At 37.6% G+C, this 17,655-nt stretch overlaps 1 protein-coding gene across 2 annotated transcripts in view; it reads left to right on the top strand.

Moving 5' to 3' along the window:
- The window catches only part of LPAR1 (lysophosphatidic acid receptor 1), a 352,985-nt gene that overhangs the window by 11,150 nt on the left and 324,180 nt on the right, over positions 1 to 17,655 (top strand). Inside the window, exon 1 of one of the 2 annotated variants that reach the window (XM_070251332.1) lies at positions 1,782 to 1,904. The exons of the other annotated variant lie outside the window; for it this stretch is intronic. The gene's annotated coding sequence lies outside the window, so the exon portion shown is untranslated. Of the gene's footprint in view, positions 1 to 1,781; positions 1,905 to 17,655 lie in introns of those variants that run through there. 2 annotated transcript variants of the gene reach the window in all.

The following is a 17,655-nucleotide window of genomic DNA, read 5'->3' as shown; positions in this document are numbered from 1 at the left end:
AGGGCTTAGCACAAGTTCTGGCACAGAGAAGACATTCAGTGCATACTTTTTTGTGAAGCACCAAGTGCTCAATGAACATCTGTTGAATGAAAATATGCATGTAATAAACTTTGGATGACTATCCAATTAGATACTTGACCATTCCTGTGTTGAATACCTCCTTTTGATCGCTGGTGGTGGTGAGGTGGTGGTGGCAGTGGTGAGGATGTCTGTTGAGAATTAAAGAATGTCATCATTAGTTCTTAGCATGGAATCTCTAGGACTAAAGAATTAGGTTAACCACCTTTACTTTTCAACAGAGATGGTATGTTGTTAGATAAGGGAAACGTACTAACAATTATTGTTTCAGGCCTTTGGCGCTATAATTGATACAATTTCTAATGATCAAGATGGAGAAATGTACATAGGATGAAGCCATAATTAGAGTAACTTATAACTGGTTGGATCTAATGCACACTGGAAGAGTGTTCAGAATAGAATGAATGCTTGGTCTGTTCATAGAGGGGATTCAAGTATCATATGAGTGGTTGGGCCACATGTCCTTTACAGCTCGATTCCTTATTTAAAAAATAGTAATTATAGCAGGCTTTTAGCACTCCTTCGTTTTCATGGATGTTAATAGATAGAACTTTTAGGCATCTCTGAATGATCTAAATTTAGAACCTATATTAATGGATACATGGGGAAAAATATAAGTGTTACTAGGGGGTAAGACATCTGGACATGAACAGTAGCTTGTGGGCTGACTTGGGGTTATACAGTCCTTCCTCCCGCCTGCCTTGTTTGTGAGAAGGCACCACCAAAATGTGAAGTAATTATTGGGCTGGTAAGTGAAGGAAAGTAGATGATGTGGGCAGGGGGAGAGAATGTCCCTGTCAGAGGGGCAGCATGTGCAAAGGTCCCCTCACAGAGGAAGCATGACACATGAACCCAAAAGAAGGTCAGTGTGATAGAGGCATGGAGAGCAAAGGGAGAAGTGGCAGGTGATGAGGCTGTAGAGGTAGGCCAAGGCCAGACCTGCAGATCTTTGAAGAGGCTAAGCACATTGAGCAGCTGTTGAAATGGTTTGAGCAAACATTCCCATTAAAAGTCCTCTGGCTACAGTGTGGAGAATTGATTGTAGAAGGTAGGACTGGACACAAAGAGACCAAGTAGAAGAAAACTGCACTGCTCCAGCTGAGTGTTATTGGAAGCTTGGACTAGAGTGGTGGCAGTGGATAAAAAGGGTGATAGGAAAATTTGAGAACTATTTAAAAAGTAGCATTAACAGATTAAGAGGTAAAGTCAACAGGATTAGATATAGCTGGTGAGAGAGATGAAAGTGTCAAGGGTGACTCAGGTGTCCAAGAAGGCTGATAGTGTCATTAACTGACACAGGGAATGCTTGAAGAGGGCCAAATTTGGGGGTTGAAGGGTAAATCAGGAGTTGTATTTTAGACACGCTGAATTTGTCAGGATTTTGAGATATGGAAGTAGAGATATCGTGGAGTGAGTTGAATAGGCTAGTTTGGAATTAATGAGAAAGATAAGCCTAGAGATATAAACTTGTGACACATTTGCATATATGTAATAATTTAAGTTATGAACATGGTTAACCTTAATTAGGGAGAGAATACAGAGTGAGAAAATTGCCTACGGTGAAACTAGAGGAACACTAATATTTAAAACCCGTGAAAAAGGAAAAGCCAACAAAGGGGCTTTGTAAATGAGCAATCCCTCAAGCGGGGAGAGGGCAAAAGCCGGACGACAGAATCCAATTTTGGTCGAGATGAAGTAAGCGCATTCCATCCCGTGTCTCCCACTGAATGCAGTTAACAACTCGAGAGAGAATGCAGAGCAGCTGTTCGAGGACTCTGAAAAATAAATGGTAGCAGGCAAATGCGGGAAGGAAACTGGAACTCAAGGTACCAACGAACTCACGGTGAATTTTCTGCTTTTTTTTTCTTTCCTCCCTCCAGTATCTCTTGTCTTGGACTCAAGGGCAGCCTGAAACCCGAACCTACACGCTGGGTTCAGACAGAAAGATAGAAAGAGCTCCAAGAGAAGCTCCCTATTTATGGTCTGAGAAGAGAGAAATGGGGTCCCTATGCATCAGAAAGAGATGGCAAATTCCCTGATTTTTTCTGTTACCTCTTGACCAAACCCCCAGGCAGTCCTGCGGTGACAGTGGCAGCAGCAGCAGTGGTGCCTGGGCAGGCACCTAAAATCCTTAGGAAAGAGAACACTTCTTCCTGACTAGAGGAACAGCGGTCCCAGGAGCATGGGAGGAGTCCCCATTGCTCTTTTTTTTTTCCTCTCTATTCTCTCACCGTTTGGTACCTGAGGCAGAGACTTCCAGCTCCCAGAACTGTGAGAAAATAAACTTCTGTTTGAGCCACCCAGTTTGTGGTATTCTGTCCCGGCAGCCCGAGCAGACTGATACGTGGTCCCTTTCTCCGTCTTCAAACCAGCAAAGATGAGTCAAGTCTTTCTCACATTGCATCACTCTGACCAAGCTTCTATCGTCACATCTGTTTCTATAACTCCTTGTCTCCTTTTTCTACTTTAAGGACCTTTGTGATTACTTTGGGCCAAAACAGATAATCTCTCTGTTTTTTTTGTTGTTGCTGTTATGAATTGTGAGCAATTTATTTTTATTTCTTGTAGTGTTCACATAGTCTTTGATGGCATTAAACCTTTTATAATAAAAGCTACACATTTGTGAAACAACAACAGGATAAAGAGGCAAAAATGTTTTGTGTGAAAGTGTCAGTGTTTTATAATCCTAGACTACTTTTTATTTATTGAGTTCATAATAGTTTATATCATTGTGAAATTTCAGTTGTACGTTATTTCTTGTCTGTCACCACATAAGTGCTCCCCTCACCCCTTGTGCCCACCCTCCACCCATTCCCCTGGTAACCACTGAACTGTTTTCTTTGTCCCTGTGTTTGTTTATATTCCACACATGAGTGAAGCCATATGGTGTTTGTCTTTCTCAGTCTGGCTTATTTCGCTTAGCATAATTCCCTCCAGGTCCATCCATGTTGTTACAAATGGGATGAATTTGTCTTTTTTTATGGCTGAGTAGTATTCCATTGTATATATATACCACGTCTTCTTTGTCCAATCATTGGTTGATGGGCACTTGGATTGTTTCCATGTCTTGGCTATTGTGAATAGTGCTGCAATGAACATAGGGGTGCCTATGTTACTTTGGATTGTTGATTTCAAATTGTTTGGGTTGATATCCAGTAGTGGGATATCTGGGTCACATAGTCTTATTTTTGGTTTTTTGAGGACTCTCCATGCTGTTTTCCATAGTGGCTGCACCAGTTTGCCTTCCCACCAGCAGTGTATGCAGGTTCCCTCCTCTCCACACCCTCTCCTACATTTGTTATCTTTAGTCTTAGTGATTATAGCCATTCTAATGGGTGTAGGGTGATATCTTAGTGTAGTTTTTATTTGTATTTCTCTGATAATTAGTGATGTTGAACATCTCTTCATATGTTTATTGGCCATCTGTATATCTTCTTTGGAAAAATGTCTGTTCATATCCTCTGCCCAATTTTTGATTGGGCTGTTTGTTTTTTTGTTGCTCAGTTGTGTGAATTCCTTATATGTTATGGAGGTTAACTGCATGTCAGATATATGATTTGCAAATCTTTTCTCCCAGTTGGTGGGTTGTCTTTTTCTTTTGACCCTAGTTTCTTTTGCCTTGCAGAAGCTCTTTAGTCTGATGAAGTCCCACTTGTTTGTTTTTTCTTTTGTTTTCCTTGTCTGAGAAGACATGGTATTTGAAAAGATCCTCTTAAGTTTGATGTCTAGGCATGTACTACCTATATTGTCTTCCAGGAGTTTTATGGTTTCAGGACTTATCTTCAAGTCTTTGATCCATTTTAATCCATTTAGTTTTGTGTATAGCATGAGATAATGGTCTACTTTCATTCTTTTGCATGTGGCTGTCCAGTTTTCCCAATACCATTTATTGAAGAGACTGTCTTTTCTCCATTGTATGTTCTTGGCACCTTTATCGAGTCTACTTTGTCTGATATAAGTATTGCAACACCTGCTTTCTTTTGTTTGCCATTAGCTTGGAGTATCCTCTTCCATCACTTCACTCTGAACCTGTGTTTGTCATTGGAGCTGAGATGTGTGTCCTGGAGGCAGCATATTGTTGGGTCTTGTTCTTTAACCCATCTTGCCACTCTCTGTCTTTTTATTGGAAAATTCAATACATTTACATTTAGGGTGATTATTGATATATGAGAGCTTAATGATGCCATTTGATCACTTGTTTTCTGGTTCTCCTGCATTTCCTTTGTTTCTCATCCTGTGTATTTTGGTCTACCAATTGAGTTATATAGTTTTTTGTGTTGTATTCCTTTGTTTTCTCCTTATTTATTATTTGTGTCTTTGTTCACTTTTTTGTTTAGTGGTTACCATGAGGTTCGTATTCAAAATCTCATAGATAAGATAGTCTATTTTCTGATGGCCTCTTATTTCCTTAGACTAAGCCAATTCAGTCTCTTTCCTCTTCTCCTCTTAAATTGTTTTTCTTACATCTTATTCCAACTTGGGTTGTGAGTTTCTGATTAAAATGACAAGATTATCTTTGCTTTTGGTGTTTTCCTTCTCTTTATCTTTTGTTTTTTTGAGGAAGATTAGCCCTGAGCTAACTGCTGCTAATCCTCCTCTTTTTGCTGAGGAAGACTGGCCCTGAGCTAACATCCGTGCCTATCTTCCTCTACTTTATATGTGGGACACCTACCACAGCATGGCTTTGCCAAGCCGTGCCATGTCCGCGCCTGGGATCTGAACCTAGGAACCCCGGGCTGCTGAAGGGGCGTATGCGCACTTAACCGCTGTGCCACCGGACTGGCCCCTCCTTCTCTATCTTTAATGCTATTCTTGAGTATTTGCTAACCTGTTCTGATGTATAGCTACAATTTTCTGATTTTGTCTACCTATTTATCTCCTTACTCTGTGCTTTGTAACCCCTTTCTCCCCTTTTTCTTTTTCAGGTATGAGGGCCTTCTTGAGGATTTCTTATAGGAGGGGTCTTGTGGCTACAAACTCCCTTAGCTTTTGTTTATCTGGGAAAGTTTTTATTTCTCCATCATATCTGAAGGTTGTTTTTGCTGGATAGAGTATTCTTGGCTGAAAGTTTTTGTCCTTCAAAGATTTGAATATGTCATTCCAGTCTCTCCTAGCCTGTAAGGTTTCTGCAGAGAAAGCCACTGAAAGCCTGATAGGGGTTCCTTTGTAGGTTATTTTCTTCTGCTTTGCTTCCCTGAGTATTTTTTCTTTGTCATTCACTTTTGCCAGTTTCACTACTACATGCCTTTCAGTAGGTCTTTTTACATTGACATATTTAGGACTTCTGGTAGCCTCTTCCACATGGATTTCCATCTCCTTCCCTAGGTTTGGGAAGTTCTCTGCTATTATTTCTTTGAACAAGCTTTCTGCTCCATTCTCCTTCTCTCCTCCCTCTTGAATACCTATAATTCTTATGTTGTATTTCCTAATTGAGTTGGATATTTCTGGGAGACTTTCTTCATTTATTTTTAGTCTTAGTTCTCTCTCCTCCTGTATCTGGAGCATTTCAACATGTCTATCCTCAATTATGCTGATTCACTCCTCTATGATGTCTGCTCGAGCATTCAGGCATCCATATTTTGTTTTATCTCTTCCATTGTGTGTTTCATCTCTAATATTTCTGATTGATTCTTCTTTATAGTTTCAATCTCTTTTGTGAAATAGCTCTTGAACTCATTGAATTGTTTCTCTACATTCTCTTTTTACTCGTTGAGTTTTTTGATGATACCTATTTTGAATTCTCTGTCATTTAGATTACGTATTCTGTGTCCTCAGGACTGATTTCTGGGTACTTGCCATTTTCTCTCTGGTCTGAAGATTTGATATAACTTTTGATGCTGCTACAGGGCATGGCTCTGTTTTTGCACATTGTGGTATTATTTGGTTGCAGTTACTGCCTATTGCCACCAGGTGGTGGGAGGGGGTCAAGAGCTGTGTATTCTGAGCCCTCCTGTGTTCTGCCGAGATCCCATGCAGTGGAGCCAGTGCTGGGCGGGTGGAGAGGCGCTTTCTTCTGTGTGCTCTTGGAGTTTTCTCACTCTGCCCTTGCTATCTGCTCTCCTTGGGTGTTAGCTTGATGAGGTCACCCCTGTGTTAGATTTCACCTTGGTAGGGGCTTTCCCCTAGGCTGTGAGGGCCCTCGGGGATCTTTGATGTTGCTGCAAATGAATGTCCCCTCCCCCATTCCTTACCTCTTGAGACCACCTGCAGTCCTGGATTCCAGTCTTTTGGGGAGGGAGCAAAGTTTTCTCTTACCCTGTTCCACCTCCTCTGAGGGGGGATCCAGCTTCTCTGCCCTCCATTGTATGGCTACTTGGGTCTCTCAGATGTCTTTTGTGTTGTGTTTGGATGTCCTCTGTTGGAGTATGAATGTCAGGTTACCGGGAAATCTCACTCCAACATGATGCTGAGGTCACTCTAAATCTCTCTGTTTTAAGGTCAGCTGATAAGCAACTTTAATTCCATCTGAAACATTAATATTCTTTGCTGTGTAATCCAACATGTCCACAGATTCTGCGGATTACACTGTGGACATTTTTGGGGCCATTCTTTATCCTGCCACATCTTGATTTCAAAATCACTGCACTGAGAAATGAAAACACTTTAAACGTTTGGATTCCTGGACATTGATGCTGAACTTACTCCAATTCCTGAAGACCCAGAATGACACTGCAATATATATATCAGTGAGTCTGCTTATGAATTTCTAGTGATTAATTGATAGTTTTCAAAAGTTCACTTTATGGAAACTCTGAAAGAATCCCATGATTATTTCCTTAATTTGCATGTAATATTTGGAATAGTTGCCATCGACAACTGGCACATCCCCACATCTATGAATTATGGAATAAAGACCACTATAGTAGGAGAATCCAAGCTGAAGCCTTTGGAACTTCCCTTTCCTGACAGATTATAATGTTAAAGGTGATATTGCATTCCTGGTGGAACCATAGAAATTAAAGCCACCATCAAAGGCTTGGAAGATTCAAGAAGTGGTGATTTCTGTATTGTGCTCGACTTTCCAAATTGGTAGATGCAGAAGACTGACAGGTTTTGGGGAATGATAATGAATTAAAATATAATCATTTTTTTGGAGGTTCTAATTGCACCTGCTTTTCCAGATATGGTCTCCTTGCTATAGCAGCTGGTGGCTGCTTTTTTTTCTTTCCTATTTCAACAATGTGAAAACAAGAAACCATCTGCTTTCACTTGGCAGAGTCAGCAGTACACATTCACCAGATTACCTCAGGTTTCTTCCTCAAGTCTCTAGTTCTGTTTCGCAAATAGGTATTGGAATATTGATCTGTAGTTTTATTTTCAAGTGTTTTTTTTTAATACAAATACATTTTTATTTCTTCATTAATTTATTCAGTAGATATTTACTCAATATCTAATGAGTGTGAGGTGCTTTTTTGGGTGTCATGGGGGATGCAGACACGAGCAAAACATGAATTTTTGCCCTTAAGGAGTCCAAAATCTAATGAGAAAGACCTGCATGAAAATATCTAAAAACTCAAGGCAGAACAATCACTTCACACTATGTATAATGCTTTTATGTTATCATACATCATAATGATAACAAATCTTCCAGTGATTTCTTTGTCTGACTTTGGCATAAGGGTAATGCTGGCCTTATAGAATGACTTGGGAAGTGTTTCCTCCTTTTCTGTTTCTTGGAAAAGTGTGAGAAGATTGGTGTTAATTCTTCTTTACATGCTTAGTAGAATTCACCAGCAAAGTTATCTGGTTCCAGGCTTTTCTTTGTTGTGAGATTCTTGATTACTGATTTAAGACCCTTACTACTTATAGGTCAGTCCAGATTTTCTGTTTCTTCTTGAGTCAGATTTGGTAGTTTGTGTGTTTCCAAATTGGAAAAGAAAAAGTAAATTATCTTTGTAGATGACATGGTTTTGTATATAGAAAATCCTAAACAATTGACAAAACCCCCAACTATTAGAGTTAATAATCATATTCAGCAGAGTTGCAGGATACAAGATCAATACACAAAACCAGTGATATTTCTATATAATAGCAGTTAACAATCCAAATAAGAAATTAATAAAACAATTCCATTTACAATAGCATCAAAAAGAATAAAACAGGAATAAATTTGACTTAAGTGTTACAAGACTTGTACACTTAAAAACTACATTGTTGAAAGAAAATAAAAAAGATCTAAATAAATGGAAAGATATCCCATGTTTATTGACTGGAAGACTTAATGTTATCATTAATTTTTAATTAAATTAAAAAATTTTAATAAAAAACATAACATAAAGTTTACCCTCTTAACCATTTTTAAGTGTATAGTACTGCAGTGTTAAGTATACTCATGTTGTTGTGGAACACATCTCCAGGACTTTTTCATCTTGCAATACTGAAACATACACGTTGAACAACAACTCCCCATTTCTCCTCCCCATAGCTCCTGGCAACCACTATTCTACTTTCTGTTTTTGTGAATTTGATTACTTTAGATACCTCATATAAGTGGAATGAGACAGCGTATGTCTTTTTGTGACTAGCTTATTTCACTTGGAATAATGTCTTCAACATTTATCCATGTTGTAGCATGTGACAGAATTTACTTTTTTATAAGGCTGAATAATATTCCAATAAGGCTGAATATAATAATATTCCTATATATATATATATATATATATATATATATATATATATATACCACATTTTCTTTTCCATTCATTCATCAATGGACATTTGGATTGCTTCCATCTCTTGGCTATTGTAAATAACGCTGCAATGAACACGTGCAGATATTTCTTTGAGGTCCTGCTTTCAATGTTTTGGATATTTACCCACAGTGAGATTGCTAGATCATGTGGTGGCTCTATTTTTAAGTTTTTGAGGAACCTCCATGCTCTTTTCCATAGTAGCTGCACCATTTTACATAGCAGCAGTGCATTTTACACTCTCACCAATAGTGCACAAGGGTTCTGATTTCTCCACATCCTTGCCAACACTTGTTATTTTCTGTTTTTGTTTTTATATTAACCATCCTAATGGGTGTGAGGTAATATCTCATTGTGGTTTTGACTTGCATTTCTCTAATGATTAGTGATGTTGAGCATCTTTTAATATACTTTTTGGACATTTGTATGTCTTCTTTAGAGAAATGTCTATTCAAATCTTTTGTCTATTATTTTATTTTATTTTTATATTTTCCCTATTATATCTTTGATTAAATGTTAAATTCTTTAATATGGATACCATGACTCTCTTAAAATTTTTTTATTAAGACTCTGGTTTTTTAGGTTCACAGCAAAATTTACTCCGTGCTCCTTCCCACACAGCCTCCCCTGCTATCAACACACCACCCTGGAGTGGTACATTTGTTACAACTGACGAACCTACATTGACACATCATAATCACCCAAAGTCCCTAGTGTACTTTAGGGTTCACATTTGGTGTTGTATATTCTATGGGTTTGGACAAATGTATAATGATCTGTATCCATCATTATGGCATCATCCAGAGTATGAAACTTCATAGTTTTGCAATATATAAAGTAGAGCAAATTTATTAAACTTGAGAGGAATATTGTTCCTTGGACCCTTTTATGAGTTCTTTGAACCACTGTCATCTCTTGATATTTCACTGTTACTCAACAATTGAGATCATTTCACTTTGAAGGGACTTCAAATTCCCCTTAGGAAACTTTCTGAGAAGAAAAGTTCTCTTATTAATAAGTCTCAATTGGATTTTCCCAAGCTTGCTCCTAACATGTTGCCTACCCCCAGGGCTGAGTCCACAGTGTCTTATTTAACCTGTGTACACTTCCAGGGCAGCAGCACCACCTGGGTTCTAAGCAGTAATGAAGCCCAGTGAAACCCAGCTCCCTCTAGGGCAACGAGAAGTAGTCTGTGACTTTTATTTGTGTAGTGGGAATAGTGTCATAATGAAGACTTGAGGTGCTGCAGAGAAAGAAAAACATGACTGTCTTCGTTAGATATATTTTGTCAACAAAGGCAAACTCTTGTGCTATTTGGAGAGCTAAGTCAAGTAGCTGCTTCTCCCAAAGGGCCATGGGAAGATCTTCTCAGAGGGATGATAGAGCATCTGTAATGAGAGAACTAGGTGGAATGGTGTGCATGTATTTCACTGCTCCCTGAGCAACGAAGTACCTTCCCAGTGTGACTCTTTCCTCATCATTCATTTCCCTACCTCAGATGGTCCTGCAGATTAACCAATATGACATTTCCCTATATCTTTGTCCTCTTGACCCATTGTAAGGGAAGAAAGGTTCCTTGACATTGTGTTAATAGTAGCATAACGCCCAGAACAAATCAAGGACTAGTCCCATTCTACTCCACATGAGTCCGAGCTATGTCTGCAATGTCTGTTATTTTTAGATGGAATATGCTACTTACTTTAGCAATTATTCTGAGCAGCCCTGGTCCAAGGGCAGCTACTTCCAGTATCAGATTGCCTACCAGCTGTGCTTCAAGGTGAAGTGCTTAAGTAGCTCATCAAAATTCTTTTTAATTTCCCTTCTAACATTTGTTGTCTTTCAGCCATAGGCAAAAGTTATTACTGGGTGGAATTTACATCTGGAGAAAGCATGCCAATTTAAGAGAGACATTCATAAACAGAGGCTGTGTCATATTTTATGCAAATATTTTCCAAGTATATTATCCTTGAAAAAATTGTCTTCTGTTGTATTTTTAAATTGCACAATGAATAAATATATTCTTATAAAAACTATTAAATCAAAATGCTTTAGTAGAATTCTCCTTCGAATGCATGAATCCCATCCCAGTCCCACCTCCAGAGTTAATTCCTCTAATGAGACCTTTCTTATGCAATACTATAGTAGTTCTAAAATTTTACTGTGCTTGAGAATCACCTGGAGAGCAAGTGACTTGATTCCTGAGCCCCACCCCAGAAATTCTGGTTCAGTAGGTTTGGGATGGGAAGTGAGAATATGTTTTTCTAACAAGATCTCAATGATACTGATGCTGCTGGTCCACAAATCACATTTTGAATAACAGTGCTATTGGCGTATGGTATAGAAGTGGTATAGAAATATTTAGTATAACATTGTGCATATGGTTTGATGCAGATACTCTACTCTTTGCATTGCTCTATAATTTGCTTTTAAAAATTAGTAATGAGTCTTGGAAATAGCATCATGGCAGTACATATTGATCCACTATATTCTTTTAAGCTCTTGCAGAATATCTTATATTTCCTTCTAATTTTTTGGGTGCTTCCTGTAATTTATTAAGGTTACTTTTTCTTTCTTGTACAACAGTTTGTGTTCCCTAGAGTTAATACTTGTCTTTTTTTATGCTTAGTTTTAAATGTGTTTTTTATTAACTTAAACCCAAACACCAGCCAGAGGGTATATATGTTCTCTTAATATATTCAGACACATTAATTATTGTATTAATTTCATTTTTTAAAGAAATCTTTCCCCAGATACTTATAGCTTGCTGCAGTCTTTACTGGCCACTCTCTAGACTTGGTGTAGAACCATCATGAGATTTCTCTTTATCATTAGCCTGGGGATTGCCTTTGCCTCTGACTTGGTTTGTGTTCCCTGGTTCCTGATTTGATGTCTTCCTCCTTCCTGGTTTACTGCCTTATTTTGTTGACCATCCTTCAGTAGCTTCCTAAAAAGGTGCATGAGTGCTAATTTTTTTGAAACTTTGATTGTCCGAAAATATGTTTGTTCTGTTGATGGTTGTCTGGCTGTAGAATTCCAAATGTTTTGAAATTTCTTGATGATGTGCCTTGGTATAGATTTTTTTCACCTGTTGTGTTGTATACTACTTGAAACCTTTCAATCTAAGAACATGTGTTCTTGGACATTGAAAAATATATATATTTTGATGCTTTCCTTCCCTTTATTTTCTCTGTTTTTTCTGGAACTTTTATTAGTATGTTGGAACTTTTGGATTGGTACTCTAATTTTCTAATCTTTGTCTCTCTTTGTGTTTTTGGTTTACCATCTGGGAGATTTTCTTAATTTTATCTTCCAACGTTTCTGTTCAGTTTTTCCTGGTTTTGACCATGTTTTTAATTTCCAAGAACTATGTTTATTCTTTGAATGTTCCTTATATGCCACAACTTCTTCATCCATTCATCTGTCGATGGACACTTAGGTAGTTTCCATGTCTTGGCTACTGTAAATAATGCCGCTGTGAACATGAGGGTGTAGATATCTCTTTGACATAGTGTTTTTGTTTCCTTTGGATATATTCCCAGAAGTGAAATTGCTGGATCATATGGTAGTTTTATTTTTATTTATTTTCTTAAAAATTTTTTATTGAGGTTATGATAGTTTACGACATTGTGAAACTTCAGTTGTACATCATTATTTGTGAGTCATCTTATAGGTGTGACCTTTCGCCCTTTGTGCCCACCCCCACCACTACCTCTTTCCCCCTGGTAACCACTAAATAGTACTCTTTGTCCATGTGTTTCTTTATCTTCCACATATGAGTGAAATCATACAGTGTTTGTCTTTGTCTGCTTATTTCACTTAACATAATACCCTCAAGGTCTATCCATGTTGTTGTGAATGGGATGATTTTTATCATTTTTTATGGCTGAGTAGTATCTATACCACATCTTCTTTATCCAATCATCAGTTGATGGGCACTTAGGTTGCTTCCATGTTTTGGCTATTGTGAATAATTCTGCAATGAACATAGGGGTGCATAAGTCTCTCTGAAGTGCTGATTTCAAGTTCTTTGGATAGTGGCTGGCCTAGTGGCACAGTGGTTAAGTTTGCTCGTTCCACTTCTTGGCAGCCGGAGTTCGCCGGTTTGGATCCCAGGTGTGGACATGGCACCACTTGGCACGCCATGCTGTGGTAGGTGTCCCACATATAAAGTAGAGGAAGATGGGCACGGATGTTAGCTCAGGGCCAGCCTTCCTCAGCAAAAAGAAGAGGATTGGCAGTAGTTAGCTTAGGGCTAATCTTCCTCAAAAAAAAAAAAAGTTCTTTGGATACATACCCAGTAGTGGGATGACTGGGTCATAAAGTATTTCTATTTTTAGTTTTCTGAGAAATCTCCATACTGTTTTCCATAGTGGCTGCACCAGTTTGCATTCCCACCAGCAGTGTATGAGGGTTCCCTTTTCTCCACAACCTCTCCAACATTTGTTATTTTTTGTCTTGGTTATTATAGCCCTTCTAACGGGTATAGGGTGATATCTTAGTGTAGTTTTGATTTGCATTTCCCCAATGATCAGTGATGTTGAGCATCTTTTCATGTGTTTATTGGCCATCTGTATATCTTCTTTGAAGAAATGTCTGTTCATATCCTCTGCCCATTTTTTGATTGGATTGTTTGATTTTTTGTTGTTGAGTCGTGAGAGTTATTTATATATTATGGAGATTAACACTTTGTCAGATATATGATTTGCAAATATTTTTTTCCAGTTGGTGGGTTGTCTTTTCACTTCAATCCTGGTTTCCGCTGCATTGTAGAAGCTCTTTAGTCTGATGAAGTGCCACTTGTTTATTTTTCTTTTGTTTCTCCTGTCCGAGAACATGTGTTGTCCGAAAAGATCCTTTTAAGGCTGATGTCAAAGAGTGTACTGTCTATATTTTCTTCTAGGAGTTTTATGGTTTCAGGTCTTACCTTCAACTCTTTAATCCATTTTGAGTTTACTTTTGTGACTGGTGTTAAGAGAATGGTCTACTTTCATTCTTTTACATGTGGCTGTCCAGTTTTCCCAACACTGTTTATTGAAAAGATTTTCCTTTCTCCATTGTGTGTTCTCAGCTCCTCTGTTGAAGATTAGCTGTCCATAGATGTGTGGTTTTATTTTGGGCCTTCAATTCTGTTCCATTGATCTATGTGTTTGTTTTTGTACCAGTACAATGCTGTTTTGATTGTTACAGATTTGTAGTATATTTTGAGGTCAGGGATTGTGATGCCTCCAGCGTGTTCTTTTTTTCTCAGGATTGCTTTAGCTATTCAGGGTCTTTTGTTGCCCCATATGAGTTTTAGGATTCTTTGTTCTATTTCCATGAAGAATGTCATTGGGATTCTGATTGGTATTGCATTGAATCTGAAGATTGTTTCAGGAAGTATGGACATTTGAAATATGTTTATTCTTCCAATCCATGTGCATGGAATGTATTTCCATTTCTTTATGTCATCATCAATTTCTTTCAGAAAAGTCTTGTAGTTTTCATTGTATAGGTCTTTACTTCCTTGGTTAAATTTATTCCTGGATATTTTATTGTTTTTATTGTGATTGTGAATGGGATTGTGTTCTTGAGAACTCTCTCTGCTAGTTTGTTATTAGAGTATAGAAATTCAAGTGATATATGTAAGTTGATTTTGTACCCTGCAACTTTGCTGTAATTATTGATTATTTCTAGTAGGTTTCTGATGGATTCTTTAGAGTTTCCTATATATAAAATCATGTCATCTGCAAACAGTGAGAATTTCACTTCTTCATTGCCTATTTGCATTCCTTCATTTCTTTTTCTTGCCTAATTGTTCTGGCCGAAACCTCCAGTACTATGTTGACTAAGAGTGGTGAGAATGGGCACCCTTATTTTGCTCCTGTTCTCAGAGGGTTGCCTTTCAGTTTTTCCCCATTGAGTATGATGTTGGCTGTGGTTTTGTCATATATGGCCTTTATTATGTTGAGGTACTTTCCTTCTATACTGATTTTATTGAGCATCTTTATCATAAAAGGATGTTGGATCTTGTTGAATGCTTTCTCTGCATCTATTGAGATGATCATGTGGTTTTTGTTCCTCATTTTGTTAGTGTGGTGTATCACATTGATTGACTTGTGGATGTTGAACCATCCCTGTGTCCCTGGTATAAATCCCACTTGATCATGATGTATGATCTTTTCAATGTATAGCTGTATTCAGTTTGCCAATATCTTGTTGAGGATTTTTGCATCTATGTTCATCAGCCATGTTGGCCTGTAATTTTCCTTCTTTGTGTTGTCCTTGTCTTGCTTTGGTATCAGGGTGATATTGGCCTTGTTGAACGTGTTAGGAAGTGTTCCATCTTCCTCAATTTTCTGGAATACTTTGAGAATGATAGGTGCTAAATCTTTGAATGTTTGGTAGAATTCTCCAGAGAAGCCATCTGGTCCTGGACTTTCATTTTGGGGGAAGTTTTTGATTACTGTTTTAATCTTTTACTTGTGATTAGTCTATTCAGATTCTCTATTTCTTCTTGATTCAGTTTTGGGAGGTTGTAAGAGTCTAAGAATTTATCCATTTCTTCTAGGTTGTCCAATTTGTTGGCATATAGTCTTTCATAGTATTCTCTTGTGATCTTTTGTATTTCTGTAGTATCCATTGTAATTTCTCCTCTTTCATTTCTAATTTTATTTATTTGAACCTTCTCTCTTTTTTTCTTAGTGAGCCTGGCTAAGGGTTTGTCAATTTTGTTTATTTTCTTGAAGAAACAGCTTTTGGTTTCATTGATCCTTTCTACTGTCTTTTTGTTTCAATTTCATTTATTTCTGCTCTAATTTTTATTATTTCCCTCCTTCTACGGACTTTGGGCTTTGCTCTTCTTTTTCTAATTCTGTTAGGTGTAGTTTGAGATTATGTATTTGAGATTTTTCTTGTTTGTTGACGTGGGCCTGTATTCTAATGAATTTCCCTCTTAGGACTGCTTTTGCTGCATCCCACAAGAGTTGGTATGGTGTGTTTTCATTTTAATTTGTTTCCAGATAATGTTTAATTTCTCCTTTGATTTCTTCAATGATCCATTGGTCGTTCTGTAGCATTTTGTTTAATCTCCACATCTTTGCCCTTTATCTCAGCTTTTTTCTTGTACCTAATTTCTAGTTTCATCGCATTATGGTTGGAAAATATGCTTCATATTATTTCAATCCTATTGAACTTATTGAGGCTTACTTTGTTTCCCAACATATGGTCTATGCTTGACAATGTTCCATGCACACTTGAGAAGAATGTGTAATCTGCTGTTTTTGGATGGAGTGTGCTATATATATCTATTAAGTCCATCTGGCCTAATTTTTCACTTAATTCTACAATTTCCTTGTTCACTTTCTGCCTGGATGATCTATCCATTGGTCTAAGTAGGGTATTGAGGTCCCCTTCTATTATTGTATTGTTGTTATTATCTCCTTTTAGGTTTGTTAATGGTTGGTTTATGTACTTTGGTGCTTCTGTGTTGGGCGCACATATGTTTATAAGTGTTATGTCTTCTTGGTGGAGTGTCCCTTTTATCATTATATACTGCCCCTCTTTATTCTCTCTTTACCTGTTTTGTCTTGATGTCTACTTTGTCTGATATAAGTATGGCAACACTTGCTTTCCTTTGTTCACCATTAGCTTGGAATATCATCTTCTATCCCTTCACTCTGAGTCTGTCTTTGTCTTTGGGTCTGAGATGTGTTTCCTGGAGGCAGCATATTGTTGGGTCTTGTTTTTTAATCCATCCTGCAACTCTGTGTCTTTAGATTGGCGAATTCAGTCCATTTACATTTAGAGTGATTATTGATATGTGAGGACTTAATGCTGCCAGTTTATTGCTTGTTTTCCGGTCTCCTGCATTTTCTTTGTTTCTTGTCTCATGTATTTCAGACTACCAATTCAGTTAGCTAGTTTTCTATGCTGGTTTTCTCCTTATATATAATTTGTGTCTCTGTTCTAATTATGTGTTTAGTGGTTACCATGTGGTTTGTATTAAAAAGCTTCATAGATGAGATAGTCCATTTTCTGATAGCCTCTTATTTCCTTAGACTAAACTGATTCCATCCTTTTCCTCTTCCCCTTCTAAGTTGTTATCGTCACATCTTATTTCATCTTGTGTTGTGAGTTTGTGGTTAAAATGACAAGATTATATTTATTCTTGGTCTTTTCCTTCCCTTTATCTTTAATGTTATAATTAAGCATTTGCTAACTTGTTCTGATGGAAAGCTGCAATTTTCTGATTTTGTCTATCTACCTATCTCCTTGCTCAGTGTTTTGTAACCCCTTTCTTTTTATCTTTCAGATATGAGGGCCTTTGTGAGGATTTCTTGTGTGTGTGGGGGTGTCTTGTGGCAATGAACTCCTTTAATTTTTGTTTATCTGGGAAAGTTTTTATTTCTCCATCGTATTTGAAGGATATTTTTGCTGGATAGAGTATTCTTGGCTGAAAGTTTATTTTTTTCAGAATTTGGAATATATCATTCCACTCTCTCCTGGCCTGTAAAGTTTCTGCTGAGAATCTGCTGACAGCCTGATAGGGGTTCCTTTGTAAGTTATTTTCTTCTGCCTTGTTGTCTTTAATATTTTTTCTTTGTCATTGACTTTTGCCAGCTTTACGACTATGTGCCTTGGAGTTGGTCTTTTTACATTGATACAGTTTGGAGATCTGTTGGCTTCTGTCACATGGGTTTCCAGCTCCCTCCCCAGATTTGTGGAGTTCTTAGCTGTTATTTCTTTGACAAGCTTTCTGCTCCATTCTCCTTCTCTTCTCCCTCTGGGATACCTATAATCCTTATGTTGCATTTCCTAATTGAGTTGGATATTTCTTGGAGAGTTTCCTCATTTCTTTTTCTTTCTTTCTTTTTTTTTTTTTGAGAGAGATTAGCCCTGAGCTAACATC

This window comes from Equus caballus, chromosome 25 (genome assembly GCF_041296265.1).
Source record: "Equus caballus isolate H_3958 breed thoroughbred chromosome 25, TB-T2T, whole genome shotgun sequence".
NCBI lineage: Eukaryota > Metazoa > Chordata > Mammalia > Perissodactyla > Equidae > Equus > Equus caballus.
The sequence above is the reverse complement of the archived record's forward strand: the minus strand, read 5'-3'. Positions and strand labels throughout refer to the sequence as shown.